General features: G+C 50.5%; 1 long non-coding RNA gene across 1 annotated transcript in view; it reads right to left on the bottom strand.

Moving 5' to 3' along the window:
- LOC118691463 (uncharacterized) overlaps window positions 1-19,064 on the bottom strand; it is a 118,443-nt gene that overhangs the window by 40,879 nt on the left and 58,500 nt on the right. The window contains exon 2 of the long non-coding RNA XR_004981002.1: window positions 11,946-12,055. This is a non-coding gene — a long non-coding RNA (uncharacterized LOC118691463). The remainder of the gene's footprint in view (window positions 1-11,945; window positions 12,056-19,064) is intronic.

Below are 19,064 nucleotides of genomic sequence, written 5' to 3'. Positions count from 1 at the left end.
CATCCTAAGTGAGGATGGATTTTTAATTTCTGGAAACGTAAAATCCTGGGCACACCTTGTGCTGGGAAGGCAATGGAGGAGGGAGGGATGGGGCAAGACCTTTGCTGAGAAGAGGCTTCCCCTGCAAAGTCCACGGGATGCTGTAGAATGGTAAAGTCATTCATCACATGTATTTAAAGTTGAATTTGCTGATATTTTATGGTATTGGATTTTATTTCTATTAACATTTTATGCTGAAATTACAGAATGATTCGTGAGTACTGAATTTTTGATTGCTTTTATACTTGCTGGGACACTATTAACGTTGATTTACGTTAATAGCACTGTAAGAAGATATTAACAATGAAATTTCCAAAAGCACTTAGCATCCCATAATTGGAGTTAAATGACAAAAAAAATGAGGGGATAATAAAGTAGAGAGAGAGACAGAATTTTTGACAACACTCCCTCTAAACTGCATTTTTCAGGAAGAATTGGAGCAGGACAATTTTATTAAAGAATAAAGTCACCCATCAGGAAGAGAACACTTGTACTGGCTAAGAACGTGAGGGTGAATGGAGCTGCAGGTGCAGCACAACGTCCTGTGGAGTGCACACAGGCAGGGCTGGCAGCTCCACTGAAAGCCAGGAAAGGCAGGGGAGCTGCGGCAGGAGGGACCTCGAAGGGGGCAGGAATGAGCCAGGTTTCATCTGCTGAGGTTGAGGATGAAGAAGTCTCCCAAGGGAAGCACTGAAATGGGACTCCAGTGAAGGCGCTGGAGCATCCCAGAGGTGACTGCACACTCCCCTACGACTTCCTCTGATCCCAAACCTGCTAAACCAAACTTGATTTACTTCTTTAAAGCAGAATTTCCACAAATTCTTCTTTGACATCACTTGGATACCATTTTTAAAATTCTCTTTCCATTAAAAAAGCATCAAAGTGCTTTTTTGTTAAAAAGTGCTTCATTGATCTCATCATCAGAAGTTAAACAGCTCCGTCAGGGAACACACAGGGCAATGTGACAAATCGTATAAAACTTGGGAAAAAAAGTAAACTTGAAACAAAAATCTTAGACCAGACAAAGAAACAAAACACCTTGACTGGCTTTGAGTAGCTCTGGGAAAAAATGCCAAGAATGTTTGTAGGGAGGTGTTTTATCAGTTTTGTTTAAATGACATTTTTGTGAGGGTCAGAAGGGAAATTTGACAAAACATTTTCAAGAAGTTTTAATCAAGAAAATAACTACAAAAATACAATGTTACAAGAAGATTGTTTTGTCATTTCAGTCAGACCAGGAGGGAAGCCCATGTCAGACTTCTGTTAAAAATAAATAATTTCAGTGGCATTTTATGGCCCACTAGAATGTGGAAGAAAGTCTTTGTAGAAGTCGAACTACAGAGTAGTAAATGAAAACTCCTGGCTGTACTCAGGAAAACAAATGTGTAGCAACAACAAGTCTCACCAAAGCAATGACACATCAGGTGTGGGATGCAAAAATGAGCAAAGCAAAGGAAATCTTAGACAGGATCAAACCCTCAGCTCTGTCGGAGATCCACTGACTTGACTGATCAGAGAGAACACTGGGATCTCACAGCCTGGTGATCCCATCCCCAAATTCAGACATGAAGCTGCTGTTACAGCTTTTAAAATACAAATTTATATATATAAAAGCATAAATGAGAAACCTGGTCTAATGGAAAGTGTTCCTGCCCATGGCAGGGGTTGGAACTGGATGAACTTTTAAGATCCCTTCCAACCCAAACCGATTCTGGGGTTGTAGGATAAATACTAATGTACAAACTCAGCTGAGCAGGGATCTGTGAGATGGGTAAGTGGCCCATGACCTGTCTCTTGCCACGTCAACCCACCTCAAGTCTGGGGCTGTCCAGCTGCAGGTTGTGGCAGAGATCAGCTGGGGAATGAGTTCGTTTGTGTGACCACAAACAATGATTGTGCTGGTCAGGAAACACAGGATTTGTTATCATACAAAAGCAAAAAGATTTCTTGTTTTGAAAGATCAGCCAATATTTCCCTTCGATGGGAGAATAACTGTTCCACAGTCATGGCTGTATTTTGGACACTGTTAAAAACAAACAAACAAACCCCAACCCAACCCCTTTTATCAGCAGGAACCACATTTGCTTACACAGAAGATCTGTCAGCAGCCTAGAGTAAATAGATCAAATGGAGCTGACATGCTACTAAATTTAATATGCATCCTCTTGTCTTTAAAATTCCCATCTCCCCACACATTTCAAAGGTAAGTTTGTGGATTTCTTAAGTAATTATATTTCAATAACAAGCAAGAGAGAAACGCCTGGAAACTCAACAAAACCACTGACTGCTACATAAATTAAAACCTGATTGATGGATGGAGAACTTAGATGAATTGTTAAATTGGCACATGATTGGGTAAACACATCCAAGGCTCGTGCAGGGCCAGCTCAGCAGGCTGTGACAGACATGTACCCACAGGAGCAGCCACAGGCAAGGGGTAAGCACTCACTGGGTACCCAGCAGGGTCGGCTGCTGCACGGGCACCAGCGTGGAGGAGAAACACAGAGCTGCAGAGCCAGGTACTGGCACACAGGTGTGAGGACACAACTGTCCCCAGCCCCGCCACCCTCCTGGGGGTTCTCCCACAACCTGTTTCCAACCTGCTCCCACTGCTGTAGCAAATCCCACCTGCGGGGCTGACACCACAGCCAGAGGGCCTGGGGGGAGCAGGGCTGACACAGGGGAGCCAGGAAATGGCTATTTCGAGAGCAGAAGTATGAGAGGAAAGCGGATTGTATGAAGAGGAGAGAGAAGGTGGCCATGGCCCCTGAGAGCAGCACCGATCCCTGCAATGCCAAATCCTCCCAAGGGCCCAGCCCCGCACTCGCCTCTCCAAGCTGCGCCACTAGCCAGCGCCTGCAACATCTCAAGTGGGAAAATGTAATTTTATTAAGGCTCCTGGAGCTTCACTCTCAGCATCTGCACTGCAGCAGAGCATACAAAGGGAGGTTATGAGGAATTTCTCATTATGGCCACAGGCGCAGACTCATAACATCCCCCGGCCAACCTCAGTTAATAAAGCTCCTGCTCAGCCCACCTGCCCCCAGCCCCTCGCCCACAGGTGCCCCCACCCTGGGCCACCCTGTGCATCACCCCCTTGGCTCTCACAGACAGGAAACTCCTGCTTTGTCTTCCCTAACTCTTATTGCATGGGCACCTTCATTTGCAAACCTGCTCTTGGAGGCCCAGAGCTGTAATTAATCCATGCCACAGGAAAGATGTAGTGTCGGGAGAATTTATGACTGGCTCTGAGCTGCCGTGATGAGCAGGGGCACCTCAGCCCCTTGTGATATAAATGCCTCTGCTAATTGGATTGCAGGAGCTAATCAGGAGCTGGAGAGAGAATGAAGGCGCTCAGCCTCCTCGCTGCTGGTGTGGGCTGATAAAGCTGGCAGCCACGGGAATTGCATCTGCGGGAATTGCATCTTGGCCCGAGATGGCTATCGGGGTGCCCAGGGCCACTGGCGTGGGGTGGCCGTGCAGCACAGCAGGGAGGGTGGCTGCCCATGGGGCTGTGCTCACACCCATGGGGCTGTGCTCACACCCATGGGGCTGGGTATGGGGCTGTGCTCACACCCACGGGTCTGTGTACGAGGGTGTGCACACCCATGGGGCTGGGTATGGGGCTGTGCTCACACCCACAGGCTGTACTCACACCCATGGGGCTGTGCTCACACCCATGGGGCTGGGTACAGGGCTGTGCTCACACACACGGGGCTGTGCTCACACACACGGGGCTGTGCTCACACCCATGGGGCTGTGCTCACACCCACGGGCTGTGCTCACACCCACGGGGCTGTACTCACACCCATGGGGCTGGGTACGGGGCTGTGCTCACGCCCACGGGCTGTGCTCACACACACGGGGCTGTGCTCACACCCATGGGGCTGGGTACGGGGCTGTGCTCACACACACGGGGCTGTGCTCACACCCACGGGCTGTGCTCACACCCATGGGGCTGTGCTCACACACACGGGGCTGTGCTCACACCCACGGGCTGTGCTCACACCCATGGGGCTGGGTACAGGGCTGTGCTCACACCCACGGGCTGTGCTCACACACACGGGGCTGTGCTCACACCCACGGGCTGTGCTCACGCCCACGGGCTGTGCTCACACCCATGGGGCTGGGTACAGGGCTGTGCTCACACCCACGGGCTGTGCTCACACCCATGGGGCTGGGTACAGGGCTGTGCTCACACCCACGGGCTGTGCTCACACCCATGGGGCTGTGCTCACACCCACGGGCTGTGCACAGCCACGGGGCTGTGTGGGTGGGGCCAGGGGCACAGGGGCTGCACCTGGCCAGGAGCTGTCCAAGAACACCCCGCTGGCTGCTCTGGCCAGCAGCACCTCGGGCAGCCCTGGGCCAGGGTACAGCCGTGGCATTGCATGGCCGCCTGGTCTGGCCGGTGTTGCAGACACCCCATGGCCCCCCTCAGCAGTCCTTGGGGTCTCCATTGCTGACCTCAAGCATTAGAAAGGAGCTGAATACTCAATGATCCCAATACTGTGTCTATTGACACCTTCAGTATGTGCCTTTCCCCAGAAAGACAGAAAACCAGAGAGAGGAGGTGGAAGAGACACAACAGGACCACAACCACAACAAGTGAGGTTGACCATGCCAAGAGCAAACTGGGCGAATGTCACTGGCTACACATGTGCTCCACACACCACACAGGCCGTCAGATGAACGGTGGGCAGGTGGGAGGCGGCTCCTGAGGACAGGCTCAGGATGCTCTTAAGACGGTCTGACTCCAGCCTTCACAGACTCTTAAAGCACCATGATCATCTCCAGCTCCTGACCAGGGCAGACCTGTCCACAGGGAGATGGGAAGAGTCCTGGATGGAGAGGTCTGATATGGCTCTCCACCCACATAAACCAAACACATGCAGGTCCCCACTGGACAACAGGGTTTTTTTTTGCAATCCAAGGCTCTTCTACATTCAAACAGCTTTTCTGTCTTCTCCATGTCCTTCTTATTGCCCTTTATTTTCATCTCTGGCTCCTTTTCTTACAAACACATGGATTAGAAAGTAAATCCTGAAAATGATGACTAAACCCAGACATCTCTCCTTATGGAAACACTTTCCCACCTTCTTAAACCTTTTTGGAGGCACGAGGGAAAATAACCCTTGTATTTATGCAAATTTCAAAGTGGCGTGTGATGATGGAAACAAAACAGTGCTGGAGCGCAGCCAAGGCATGGCACCGACGGGGCCTCTCAGCTGCTCGCCTCCCGATTCTTCGGGGGAAGCAGCTGTAGAGAAATGAAAATACAGAAGCCCCCGCACACACCCGCCGCCGCCCGCGCGCATTCCAGCACCCGTCACCTCGGAGGCGGCAGGATGGGGCTCTGGCCAGGCGCTGCCTGCAGCCCGGAGCACCCTGTCGTCCCCCACAAGCCTCCCTGTCCCGCTGTTCCTGATTCCCCTTTCAGGAATTTACAAACATTTTCCGCAGATCAATATCTGTATTGATTATTCATTGTGAGCGAGTCGTGTGTCTTTGGTGATCCAACCTGGCAGAGTGAGCAGCCAAAGGCTGCAGCAGATACAGAGGGGGAAAAAAAGGAGAAAAAAGCCCTACAGAAGGCGAGAGAGACCCAGATCTGGCTGGGTTTGCTGCTGCCAGCAATGGAGACAGATGGAGAGGAAGGAAGGAAGAAAATGGGAATGGCATGAAAAGGAATGGAGAGACAGAGAGCCGAGGAGAAAAAGCGAGAGCAGGAAAAACAAAAGTCACCGCTGGAGAACTGGTGCCGGGGCACGCCGGCAGCCTGGAGAGATTCCAACCTTGTGCTCGCCCTTCTGCACAGGGATGCGATGGACTTATTGCTTCGGGAGTGAAAAGTGACTCACGGTTTTGGTATCTGCTACGTAAGAGCTTTGGGGGGATTCCTTGGCTGGCTGACAGAAAGGGAAGAAAGCAGCAGCAGTGAGGTAAAACGCGATCCCTTCCTCCTGCCTTCCTGGGAATACGCGTCGCCCGGGCTGGCTGGAGCAGCTCGCTGCTCGCCTATGATATGCAAAAGGAGAATAATTAAAAGCGCCAGCATCACTTGCAAAGTGAGTAAACACAAAGCCTTTCAAAACATGCTCTTCAGCTAATGAGAAGCTGTAATTTCTTATACTTAAAGGCAAAAAAGACCCTGATGAGGCTCGGTGGAGTGTGCGCGCGCGCCTGCGTGTGTGTGCATGTGTTTGTAGATATGAGAGAATCAGTTAATTGTTGATGATGTTTAGAAAAGGGATTATGAGAAAAGACACTGAAATGATGACAGGGAACATCTTGGATCAGAGCCAGAGAAATAAAATAATCAAGGACAATCAAGCCTGCAGCTCCGGAGAAAGCGCCGACTGTTCTGCCAGGGACTTGGAAGGAATTTCCCCGCGCTGCCGAGCTGCAGCTGGAATACGTGCTTGGCACCAGGAGAGAGAACTGCAAGGAGCAGTTTGCTTGGAGCATGAGACCACAGAAGAGAGAACTATGGAGCTCTGCTATAATTCAGAGGGTAAACAGCTTTGTCTGCTTATGTGTCAGGTGGAGACTTGATTTTGTCCACATCTGACCTGCACTGAAAACGCAACTTCTGAAATCCCCTGGCTGAAGCCGGAGCTGAGGATTCTCCAGACGCCTCTCCAGAACTACTGTGACGTTATGAAAACAAAGGAAAGGGAGCTAGAGGAATTAAGTTCTCCTGTGGCTGCAGGACCTGATGGACCTGACCATGGAAACTGTCTCTGGAATAGATTCCTTCCTTAATTCTGGAAATCAGAACCCCCTTGCTCCAGCTGGGGATTGCAGCTCACAAGCACACAGGAAAGGTGGCGGTCATCGGGAATACCAGGAGCAAGCTTTCCTTCCAACCTGGGCATCTAGCTGCTGTCCTGAACGGATGGATTTTAATAAATGTTGGCTTTCTCTTGGGCTGAGGTTGGGTGGGGAGAGAGAATAAAGGGAAATTTAAACCATCCTGTGACTGCTGTGTTGTCAGTGAGCTACAGAAATGCCGTCCCTTTGTTTTGGATGCTAAACTCCGTCTGACTTCATTGTTGCTGGATTTTGGCACGTTACACTCTGGGCTTCTCCAGCAGCAGAAACACATGGTCTATTAAAGTGGGAATCTTTGGGGACGCGGAGGCAGAGGAACGAGCCAATCATAGGTGGCTGTTGCACATTCCCGGTTGGCAGCGTTGCGGGAGCGCTCCGGACGCTGCGGATGGTAGGTGCGGGACGGGGCGCCCGGAGGGCAGCGCGGCGCGGAGGGGCCGGGGCGCGGAGCGGCCGGCGTGTGCCAGGCAGACACCCCGTCCCTCTTCCTTCCTTCCTTCCTTCCCTTCCTTCGCCTTCCTTCGCCTTCCCTGCGCCGGCTGCCGAGCCTGCTCAGACCTGAGCGGAATGTTAAGCGCCAGGAGCAGATTAGCATATTAACCAGCGCTGCCCGGGCGGTGTCAGCCCCGCAGCCGCGGCCATGCGGGGCACAGCCTGTCACAGCTCCACCGGCTCCTTTGTCACAGCCCTTTTTATGTTGCTGTTTGCCTTTTGTTTCCCAATCAGACCCTAGAAATTCATTAACAGCAATGAAAGACGGGGATGCAAAAACCTATAATGAAAACAAATGATCTATTTAAACGGTGCTGGGGCTGAAAGGAGGGGGTTCGTGGCGCCGGGAGTAAGGAGAAGGAAATCCTGCCACCTGGAAAATGCCTGGACATGCGTGTCCTTCCCCGTGCCAAGGCTCCAAGGAGACAGTTACTACAAAGCCGGTGGTGTGTGTAAAGATGTTGTAGCATTGTCTTTACAGAGCCTCAAACAAATCCCAGCGACTGGTCAGAAGGAGAGGTCGGCGCTCATTGTCCCTGCTCCGGCTGCCGGTAATGCCGGAATTCCTCTGGTACTCGATGGGCTTTAATTAGAAACAGCTTGCAATGCCCGTAAAGATTTAAAATCACTTGGCTTTTACAATGACTCGATGGGTCCAGTGCTGTGGCCCAGCAGTGTCCTGCAGCCCTGCGGGAAGGCGTGGTGGCCACAGGGGACGCACGGACCTGGCACTGCCACTGTCCCAGACCTGGCCCCGGATGCTGCACCTGACACCAGGCTCTTCAGCTCTCTTCCTCTCCTGTATTATTTCTTATACAGATTATTTCACAAATGTTACTGTTCCCCGAAGTGTCACATGGTTGTGAGAATAAAAAGATTTAATTCAAGCATGGCCTTTCTATCGGAATTGATCAAATAAGAGACAAATGGAAATAATCTACGTTGTATAATTTCTATTTGTAAATGGCGTGGGGGGGCTTTAAATATCACAGAGGCACAACTTATGTATTTGTCAACAGGATTTTTAGGCAAATCTGAATGTCCTCTGCCCCAGAGCTCCATGCCCAGGCAGAGTGTGCCCTTCTGTGGGGTCAGATGTGCAGCTGGGGACACCCTTCCCTGCCCCTGACATGGCATCCCCAAAGATGTGTCACTGGCACAGTTCTCTGAGCTCCAAGAGTCTGTAACTTGTACCTCTGGGAAGCAAAAATGTTAGCAGGGAGAAGGGAAATGGGCTTCAGCCCCTTTGTCAGTCTGTACCCAGCTCTTACACTGGCTGGGTCCATGGGCAAAGGCTCCAGGGCTCTGCTGTGTCCAGTGAGGTATCCCACTAATTCCAGCTGATTTCATCAGCTAAGAATCAAAGACAGACAACACAGAGACTTTTATCTGTTGCAGGAATTGAAGAAAATCTCTCTACACCTGCCACACATCCACATTTTCCAGTGAGGAAAACAATAACAACAAACTCTTGTCTGAAGATACCTCTCCAATTTGTACCTGGTAAAGACATGCTGGATAATCTTACTCTAATGGACTTTAATCTATCTCCACAAACTAAATCCCCTAAGAACTTTCAAAATTTATCCTAAACTACCATCAGTCCTTATCATTAAAGTTTTAATTGTAAACACAGCAAACAATGGTGAAATCACAGAATTATGGAATGGTTTGGGTTGGAAGGGACCTCAAAGCTGATCCAGTCCCAGCCCATGTCCTGTGGGCAGGGACACCACCCTGTCCCAGGGTGCTCCAAGCCCCAGTGTCCAGCCAGGGATCCAGGGGCAGCCCCAGCTGCTCTGGGCACCTGTGCCAGGGCCAAATGTTTGCTGTGGGCTCAGGTTCCTGCTGACCATGGCTGGACTCTTGATGTGCTGCTGATGGGTTTTGGAGCCACTGAAATCAAACCGCATTTTCACAGCAGCTTCTGAAAGAGCCTTGTGCTAGTTAAAAGTATTTTGGAAAATCACATGAGAAGTGTCTCTCCTATGCCAGCATATCACCCAGGTGATGAGCTGCAGACACATTCCCAGGCATTTTTCTTGGTATTGAAATAAAATAGAGGAAAGTTACTAAAAACATGTCAAATTCTTAAACCAGAAGATCAAGAGGTGCATTAAAAGCCAGTAACAAATATCCTCTTGCACCCTGAAATGCAGCCTTGGTCCCATGTTCTCCCCTTCCTCTGCACTTAGGGAAGAGCAATTAGCCACTAAACAGGTAATTAAAATAATACTCCATAATTACATCTAGGAAACTACCACAGAGTATGAGCAAGGGCCTTTTCCTCACCAGGTTGAAATCAAAGCCTTCAGTTTAATGACCAAGTCTATTCTAGTCCATTCTGACTATGCATGGAGAAGAAAGTTCCTTTTTACAGGGGAAGTGAACAGAGTGTGTTCTACTGACACAGAACCAAAATTGCTGATTTTTCTCCCTCAGCTGGTTAAGGCCAGGAGTCTCTTCTGAAAGCACATGAGCCTCACAATATCCTGCCCTTTGGCAAAATAGAATTGTACCTACTTGTACCAGCTGTACAAATTTAAAAGTTACAATTCTGCTCAACAAAAGCCAATTTTCCCATGGACCTTAGAAGAGCAATTCTCTGGAGGCTTTCTCCTTGTCTTCTTTCCACTTGTGTGATGTCCTTCCATACTCACCTCACACTTGCTTTTCATCACCTGTACATGTCCCTTCAACACAATTTATCCTGCAGTTTTAATTAACTAAGATGCTCAAACCAATCATCCCAGAGCCCCCCGAGGCATTCACCACCCATCTCTTCTCTGTCACACCAGTACCAGGTTTTCTTTGGAGTTTGTGTCCCCTCACAGCCCCATTGTCCTACTCAGTCTGATGAAGCTCTGAGGGTGGGCTGGAATCCCACAGCACAATCCCACTTTTTCTACCACTGTCATTAATGGAAACAGCACACAGATTGGTCCCAAATGGAGTTCTTTTACAGGGTGCTACACATTCTTAAAGAAAACTTGCAATCTCAATACAACAAAATCAGTGAGGACATCATAGTGTGAGAAAGTCACAACTGGCCACCAGTGTTGTCTCTCCAAAATCTTTCCAGCTGTCCCCATGCAAGCCCTTGCACTTGCTCCTGTCCCACCGTGCTTTTCCCTCAGTGCTTTTCTGTCCTTTCCGTGCTCCATCCGTTGCTGCCCCTCTCATTCTCATATCAAAATCAAGAACACTGACCCCAGGGAAGGTGGGATTTCAGCACTGCCATTCCTCCACAAAATCTCTGGATTCGGTTTATAACACCACCCATCACTGTTTATCCTCTCAAAGAACACCAAGTCCTGGAACATTTCCTAACTAAATTGAAAAAGGAGATGCTTTCCACAGGATCCTCTGAGATGCTGAGAGCACAAAGCAAATGAGAGTTTGCCTATCACACGATTTCCCAAGGTTTCCATTACATTTATAAGTCTGATGATTCTCAAGAACTCGAAGTGTGCACTGGTGTTGTAAACAAAATACTTCAGATAAAAATGTGGGAGGAAAAGAGGGAAGAAACCTTCTTTAAATGATAAAACCCCTCCAAAAACTAAATACATGGAAAAAATCCAACCCCAAATTTTGCATTTCTCAGTTTTCCATAGAGAACTCTGATGAGTATTTTTTGAAACATGCCATTAATCTTTCCATTGCTACCAGTATCACACAAGGTTAGTTTGGTAATACCAAGTATTCCAGAAATTATGAATGATCTTACAATAACTAAGTAAATACAAATATATTAAAAGCAGGTACTTCACAGTGACTCACTGAACTCTATTTACATACAAAATCATTTTTAATAATGAAATTACTACTCTTGGACCACAGGTATTTTTCCAGTGGCCAATCTCGCGGTGGGGATAGTGGGAGGAAGGAAATGATGTCTGTCCCATGTTCAGGAAGGTGTGTTTTCTGCCAGCACAACATTTACCATCATTTTGGGAAACTCATGTTTACAAATTGTAACAGATCATCCAAATATGATTTACTTTCACCAATTCACATAGAAAATGAACCAGATCAGGAGTCTCGCCCTTTCCTCATCCTCCCTTATGGCTGTTTGATTAGGACAGACGTTCAAGGGACAGTTTTCCTGCTAAGAAGATTAAGCCAAGGGCCCTAATCACTTGGCCTGTTCTTTAATGACAGAAACTAACAGTTAAGGACAACATAAATAATTAAATAACAGAGCCCTGATGGTTCTTCACCAGCCCAGAGAGAGCTGCAGCCTGGCAAGGCTTTGTAGACATGTAGGAAAAATACAATCTATGGATGGTCTTGTTCATAAAACCTTTTCATTGAAACTAAGAGGAGCCAACACTACTGGGCAGTGAGTGAGGTGCTCAGAAACACTTCAGGCAGGTGGCATTTAAACACCATGAGGAGCAGGAGAGAGCAAACTCTGCAGCTCAGGGAGCACAAAGAGCCCTCAACTCTGCCTGAGAACAGCTCTGTTACATGTAATCACATCTCTCCTAATCCAGGTGATTTACATTACACATCCCAGGAGGGCGACCAACACAAAAATCACTCCTACAAGGCTTATGAAAATTAGGTCTTCCTACCTCACTGTGGGAATGTGGAGATGTTGCAGGATCTGGTGCTGATGAGTGGAGCAGGGGAATGGTTCCTATTCAGACCAGAAAAAGTCAGTACAAACTCTCCAGATCAGAGCCTGCCAAGAAAAGAATGGGAAGAATATAAAATATTTTGAAGGATTTGGAATAATTCACCAAAAGAAACAGAAGTTTGGGTACAGCATGGAGCCATTGATATTTTTTGTGTTCGGTTCCAACTCAGCCAACATTCCCAGCTGTTCCATCTCCTCTGTCACTGAGGGCTGAGCTGCAGCACCTTTGTGACAGGTGTACTCTGTGTGACAGGTGTACTCTGCCTCCTCCTGCAAAGCTGCACCTCCCAGCCTCCTGGCTCCATAGGGAAAAGCCTTTATCACCGACCTGCAGGAGGCTTTGCCCACAGGAGCCGCCGTGGCCACTGTACCATAGGCTCTGGCTCGGCCATCAGCAAAGCCAGGAGCTCTGTGGGCTCTCCTGCTCTAAGCAGAGCAGCCCAGTCTGGCTGCTCACGGACCCAGCAGGGGAGCAGAGACACCAGAGGGAAAACAACCAGTGAAGAGTCAGGGAAACAGCCTGGCTGGTGAGAAGTCTTCTGCTGCCCAAGGAAAGGCCTCCTTTTGGGTCTGGCACAGCTTGGCACCTGGGTGGGCAGCTGCCCACAGGGGTTTTTGGGACAGGAACTTTCCCACTCCAGTGGTGGTTCATGCTGCAGTCACACATCTGTGGCTGTCAGGAGTTTGTAACTAGAAATTACAGAAGTCTCAGGAAATGCTCTTTGCTATTGCCCAGTTTGTTGCTGCTCTGTGTGTGCTCTGCCCCTGCATCCCTGGCAGTGCCCAGGGCCAGGCTGGACCCTGGGGCTGGAGCACCTGGACAGTGGGAGGTGTCCCTGCATGGCAGGGCTGGGATGTGGTGAACGTTCAGGCCCTTCCAGCCCAAAGCACCTGGATTCCATGAACACCGTGGGACACAAGCATGTGTGAGACACAGCAGGGGAAAGGCCAAACCACCACACATTCAAAGCTTGGTTTAGACCAACGGAAAAAGGAAGTTATCTGAAATAAAAAAGGTACTTTCAGGAAAATGGAAGTTGTTTCCAAACAATAAAAATAGAAAAGGATATAAACCCAGCAGACTAAGTGCAAACCCACAATAAGCCAAGGCAAAACAGGGTCTGGAGAACAATCATCAGAGTTCATAGAGCTAATAAAAGCTTCTCCAACACAAAAGCAGGAAGCCTGTCTGTCACCCAGAGCTGCTGATAGATGGGCAAGGAGTAAAGGGGGGAATTAAGAAAGATAAGGGCACAGCAGCAAAATTAAATTAATTCCTTGCACTGCCGTTCACTATGCAGGGGTCAGCAGGGTTCATATGCCAGAGCAACAAATCACCAGAGGCCGACAGTGCTTCCTCAAGGAGCCCAAATATGAAATTGCTGAACTTTCTTCCTTTGCATCTGAGGATTGGAAGGTGACAAATTTTTACAAAAGGCTTTAGGAGTGACCCTGGGAATGACAGGGCACAAAGTCTGATTTCCAGAACAGGCAAAAGAGTAGAAAACTGTGGGACAGATCAGAATTAGCAGCAATGAATAAACACGTCTGGGGCAGAGCCTGGAAGACAAGAGCAGAGTTTATATGTACAGATCCAAGTCATCTGATGAGGAACCAGCCCTGCTAATACAGGAGATTTGGGCTGATACAGTGGAATCTGATTTTCTAAAAGCTTTTCCAGAACATCCCTCACTAAAGGTTCTTAAAGAAACTAAACTGTCATGGAGTAAGAGGGATTAATCTTCCTGTGAATTCCTGATAAAAAGACAGGAAAAAAAGGGCACAAACACAACATTAGCAAGGGATGGAGCAGAAATTCTGCACTACTTCAGCTTAGTCATTAACAGCTAACAAGAGGAGAAAGCAAAGTGACACGCAGGTAATGAGGGTAACACGCAGAGTTTTTCAGGAAAGTCAAGTTGAAGAGAGAAGAGTTCCTGCCAAAACACCCAGAGCTCAGACTGGAGCCACGGTGCCAGTGCCCATCTGTGAGATGGGCCACATAAAGGGATCCACGACTTGGACTTTGGTGGGTGTTGTGAGCCTGGATTCCCTCATCTCTGAGGTGGTGCTGGAGATGTGACAACCATCCTTTGGCTACTACCAGGCTGCCTCCTGGTGAATAGCTGACTCCATCCTCTGAGTGACTGATGAGAGAAGGAAAGCTTCGCCACGGCTGTGAGAAATCTCCCTGCAAACACCTCCCACCTCAGAGGATCATCCTCCAAATCCAACTGCAAACGGGATGAAATCCCTTTCATTGTTCTGGGATGGATGCAGTGGGCAGGGGCTCCTGAAGCTGCTCTTGAATGCCCAGGAATGTGCCTGCAGATGGCTCACTGCCAGTCCCAGTGTCACCTCGGGGGCACAGGCCACGTTCCCTGGGTGGGGCGGATGGAGAGAAATGGCTCTGAAGCTGTCACAACAGGATTGCTTTCTGGAAAGGCTACTCTGCTAGAGGGAAGCTTGTCCCTCTGCCTGGCCCTGCCAGCTCCTCTCCTGGACTCCAGAATAACATGGCAATCCCTCCTGCCTGGCTGAAGCTGGCAGGAGCCTCCCCAGCATGGCAGGAGCCTCCCTGGCATGGCAGGAGATTTGCTAGCATGGCAGGAGCCTCCCCAGCATGGCAGGAGCCTCCCCAGCATGGCAGGAGCTTTGCCAGCATGGCAGGAGCTTCCCCGGCATGGCAGGAGCTTCCCCAGCATGGCAGGAGCTTTGCCAGCATGGCAGGAGCTTTGCCAGCATGGCAGGAGCCTCCCCAGCATGGCAGGAGCCTCCCCGGCATGGCAGGAGCTTCCCCAGCATGGCAGGAGCTTTGCCAGCATGGCAGGAGCCTCCCCAGCCTGGCAGGAGCTTTGCCAGCATGACAGGAGCTTCCCCAGCATGGCAGGAGCCTCCGCAGCATGGCAGGAGCTTTGCCAGCATGGCAGGAGCTTTGCCAGCATGGCAGGAGCTTCCCCAGCATGGCAGGAGCTTCCCCAGCATGGCAGGAGCCTCCCCAGCATGACAGGAGCTTTGCCAGCATGGCAGGAGCCTCCCCAGCATGGCAGGAGCCTCCCTGGCATGGCAGGAGCCTCCCCAGCATGGCAGGAGCTTCCCTGGCATGGCAGGAGCTTTGCCAGCATGGCAGGAGCTTCCCCAGGATGGCAGGAGCCTCCCCGGCATGGCAGGAGCCTCCCTGGCATGGCAGGAGCCTCCCCAGCATGGCAGGAGCTTCCCCAGCATGGCAGGAGCTTTGCCAGCATGGCAGGAGCTTCCCTGGCATGGCAGGAGCCTCCCCAGCATGGCAGGAGCTTCCCTGGCATGGCAGGAGCTTCCCCAGCATGGCAGGAGCTTCCCCAGCATGGCAGGAGCCTCCCCAGCATGGCAGGAGCTTCCCTGGCATGGCAGGAGCCTCCCCAGCACGGCAGGAGCTTTGCCAGCATGGCAGGAGCTTTGCCAGCATGGCAGGAGCTTCCCCAGCATGGCAGGAGCCTCCCCGGCATGGCAGGAGCCTCCCCAGCATGGCAGGAGCCTCCCTGGCATGGCAGGAGCCTCCCCGGCATGGCAGGAGCTTTGCCAGCATGGCAGGAGCTTTGCCAGCATGGCAGGAGCCTCCCCAACATGGCAGGAGCTTTGCCAGCAGCAGCTGCCTTGACTCTGCCCCAGCTGAGTTCCTGTATGGCAAAGGAAGAGCATCCCCTGTATGACAAACAAAGCCCCCCCTAAATGAAACCCGAGTCCCGCTCGCCAGCACGGAGACAAGGGGGGTCCCCAGGCCTGCCTAGGGCCAGCAGCACCTGCCCCTGGCGGGCCGGGGTCCCTTTGTCCCACCACGTGCCCACATACTGAGGCCACTTGTTCCCTCTGATCGCAATTAGCACCGTGCCAAATTCCTCGTGCCCCGCGCTAATTCGAGAGGATGGGCATGTCACACCCTGCCAAGAATTACAGCCACTGCCAGCCGGGGCGGCCCGGCCCTTTCATTAGGCCTTTGTTTCACAAGTGAGGGCTCACAGACTCTTTCTTTGTCAGAAATACCCGTGGAGGAGGCAGGAGCTGCAGGCCTGGCCCTGAGGATGCCGTGTGTGAGCGAGCCGGGCGAGGGGCTCTGCCACACTCCCGGCTCCGTCACAGGAACCCACAAATTAACAGAAATCTGCTGGATCCGGGGGCTGACACCCGCACAGCACATGGAACGCAGCACAGAGCACATCCCTCCCTCCCAGCCACAGCCCAGAGCCAGCAGCAAGGACACAGCTGTGCCCTCCCTGGGCACAGGAACCACATTGGGAATGGCCAAGATGAGAGCAGGGATGCCTGTGCCAGCCCTGCTGCCCTGTGCCAGCCCCTGCTGCCCAGCAGCCACAGCCAGACCTGGAGAGCAGGTGATGAAAACATGCTCTTTGCTGCTTCTTGTCTCCCGTTGTCGTTTGAACATCACTCCTGACAGCATCTGGCGATACCATGATGATCACCAAAACATCCATAAATTCTGCTTGCTAAGCTGGTGATGTTCCTGACATCTCTGGGTGGTGATTCCCTTCAGAAGAAGCACAGAATCCTTTGGGTTGGAAAAGGTCCCATAGCTGATTGAGTCCAGCCATTTCCCAGCAGTGCCACGGCCACCACTGCCCTATGTCCCCAGGGTTTTTATATCCCTCCAGGGATGGGAACTCCACCGCTGCCCTGGGCAGCTGTGCCAGGGCTGGACAGCCCTTTCCTGGAAGGAATTTCTCCCGATACCCAACCTTACACAGACTCAGTAGTTTGGCTTTTGAAGGACACTCTGCTTTCCTGAAACCAGCCCGTCTGCAGCACCCAAGGCTGTTGTAACCTGTACGTACAGGCTGTTGTAAAACCTCAGTAATTCCAACTGATTTCAAGGAGGATGCTGTGAATTACCGAATTTGTCAGGTTAGCAGCATGAGAGCAAACTGTTCAGACAGAACAATGCTTCACAAAATGCAATTTAACTTATTTTCTTAATTGTGGGCTGATTCTGATTTATGCTAATTCATAACAGATTATGAACTTTATTATGTAATTGGAAAAATGACCATAAAACTTTCACAATGCTAGAGAGGTTTTTGGTTATTTGGTTTTTACACTCCATTGCTCACGAGGGCTGGCACACACGTGGCTGGGCCTGTGTCCCCATGTCGCCCCAGCACAGACCCACCATCGATTGCAGCCCTGCTCCACACAGCAAATGAAGCCATCTATTGAGCACTGGGGCTGCTCTGTGAGGGAGGGACACAGATCCCCCATGGAGAGGCTGAGGCACATCAGGATGTGGCCAGGTATTGCCCCAGCCCTGGAACTGTGCAAGGGCAGGCTGGACAGGACTTGGAGCACCCTGGGATAGTGGAAGGTCCCTGCCCATGGCAGGGGTGGGACAGGATAAGCTCTGAGGTCCCTTCCAGCCCAAACCATTCTGGGATTGTACGACAAGGCGCTGCTCTGGTTGCTGGGGCTGACTGGGGGCCTCTCTGGGTCAGGTCCTGCCTGGGCTCCTGGCTTGGGAAGAGGCTGGACCAACAGGCACTGAGGCTGGAGGGGACAGCGACATCCCCAGTACCTCCAGGAGGAAATCCCCAGCAGAGCACTGCAGCAGGACATGGAATTGGTACATTTGAAATCCTGGTTGTTTTTACCCTGAGTGTGCTCCTGAGGGGGCCTGAGCAGGAGCGAGGGGCTGGGTGAGCAGCCACAGCCCAGAGCTGGCTGCTGGAGCTGTAATTGCTTTTCAGTGATTGTATCTTTGCCTGTGTTACTGCTGCACATGGCTGGGTTCTGTACCATACTGAAAATCAATAAAAATGCATGAAAAAATGTTCTCCCACCCCCCCCTTAAAAGTTAAATGATCTTGTTAGGATTCTGGCACCACTATTTTAAATCAGTCAGTCTTTGTTTTTCATGGCAAGCTGAGACTCTCTGGGCTCCCCAGGACCCTCGCTGGGTTCCCCAGGACCCTGCTGAGCAGCCAGTGCTGAGTTCCAGCTCGAGCTGATGGGCAGGAGAGCCCCGGCCCTCCCACACGCAGGACACAAGGGATGGCACCTCAGGCACCACACACGCACTGGCTTACATGGAGGAAGATTGGTTCTCCCCCAGTTATGGGGAAGCCTGTGGCAGGAGGAGCCAGTCCCCTCACGCAGCTCTGCTGTCCCTCTGCATGGCTCCTCAGGACCAGCATAAGCAAATGTGCTCCCAAACTCACACCGTGTCACCAAAATCACGGGGGTTTCCTGACGTATGCAACAAACCATGAAAACACACAACTTTTTGGGTGGGAAGGGACCTTAAAGCCCACGTCATCCCACCCCCTGTCATGGCAGGGACACCTCCCACTGTCCCAGGGCCCTCCAAGCCCTGTCCAGCCTGGCCTTGGATGCTTCCACGGATCCAGGGGCTTCTCTGGGCACCCTGTCCCAGGGCCTCACCACCCTCCCAGGGAAGGATTCCTTCTTAACATCCCATCTATCCCTGCCCTCCGATAGTGAGAAGCCATTTTCCCTTGTCCCGTCACTCCTGTCCTTGAATTTTATAAGAATATTTAGTTTGACACAAGCAAAACTTTCCATTTGGACTGTGGGGTTTTTAAAAAAGTTCTGTTTCAAAAGAAAACCTTGCTAACAAAATGTAGTGATTTTATTTTCTTCTAAGTTTTCTAAAACATCTTCACTTTTATGCAATCTCTTCCATTTAACATAGCTTTGCAAATTTTAAAAACTGTTTTTCTGAAAATAAATTATTTCCCTCTCTGTCTGGGTCCCTGCAGGAGCCTTTGCCATGAACACACATGTCTCTGAGTTCAGTATTTTGTCACATTAGCCTGGCCCCACAGTCTGGAATTCCTCAGGAATTAAAGCCTTACATAAACACAGCATTTAACTCCATTACAATATAATAATGATTTTTAAACAATGTTGTAATAGGTTCTATAATTTTTTTTAAAGTGCACATTATTGTACTGCCACGGTTTCCTTCGCTCCCTAACAGCCCAGTCAAAGCAACAGATACAAAGGTAAACACAACTGGAAGGTACTGAGCACTGCGTGGCCACTTTCC

Source organism: Molothrus ater, chromosome 12 (assembly GCF_012460135.2).
Source record: "Molothrus ater isolate BHLD 08-10-18 breed brown headed cowbird chromosome 12, BPBGC_Mater_1.1, whole genome shotgun sequence".
Taxonomy (NCBI): domain Eukaryota; kingdom Metazoa; phylum Chordata; class Aves; order Passeriformes; family Icteridae; genus Molothrus; species Molothrus ater.
This window is presented reverse-complemented; position numbering and strand designations above follow the sequence as displayed.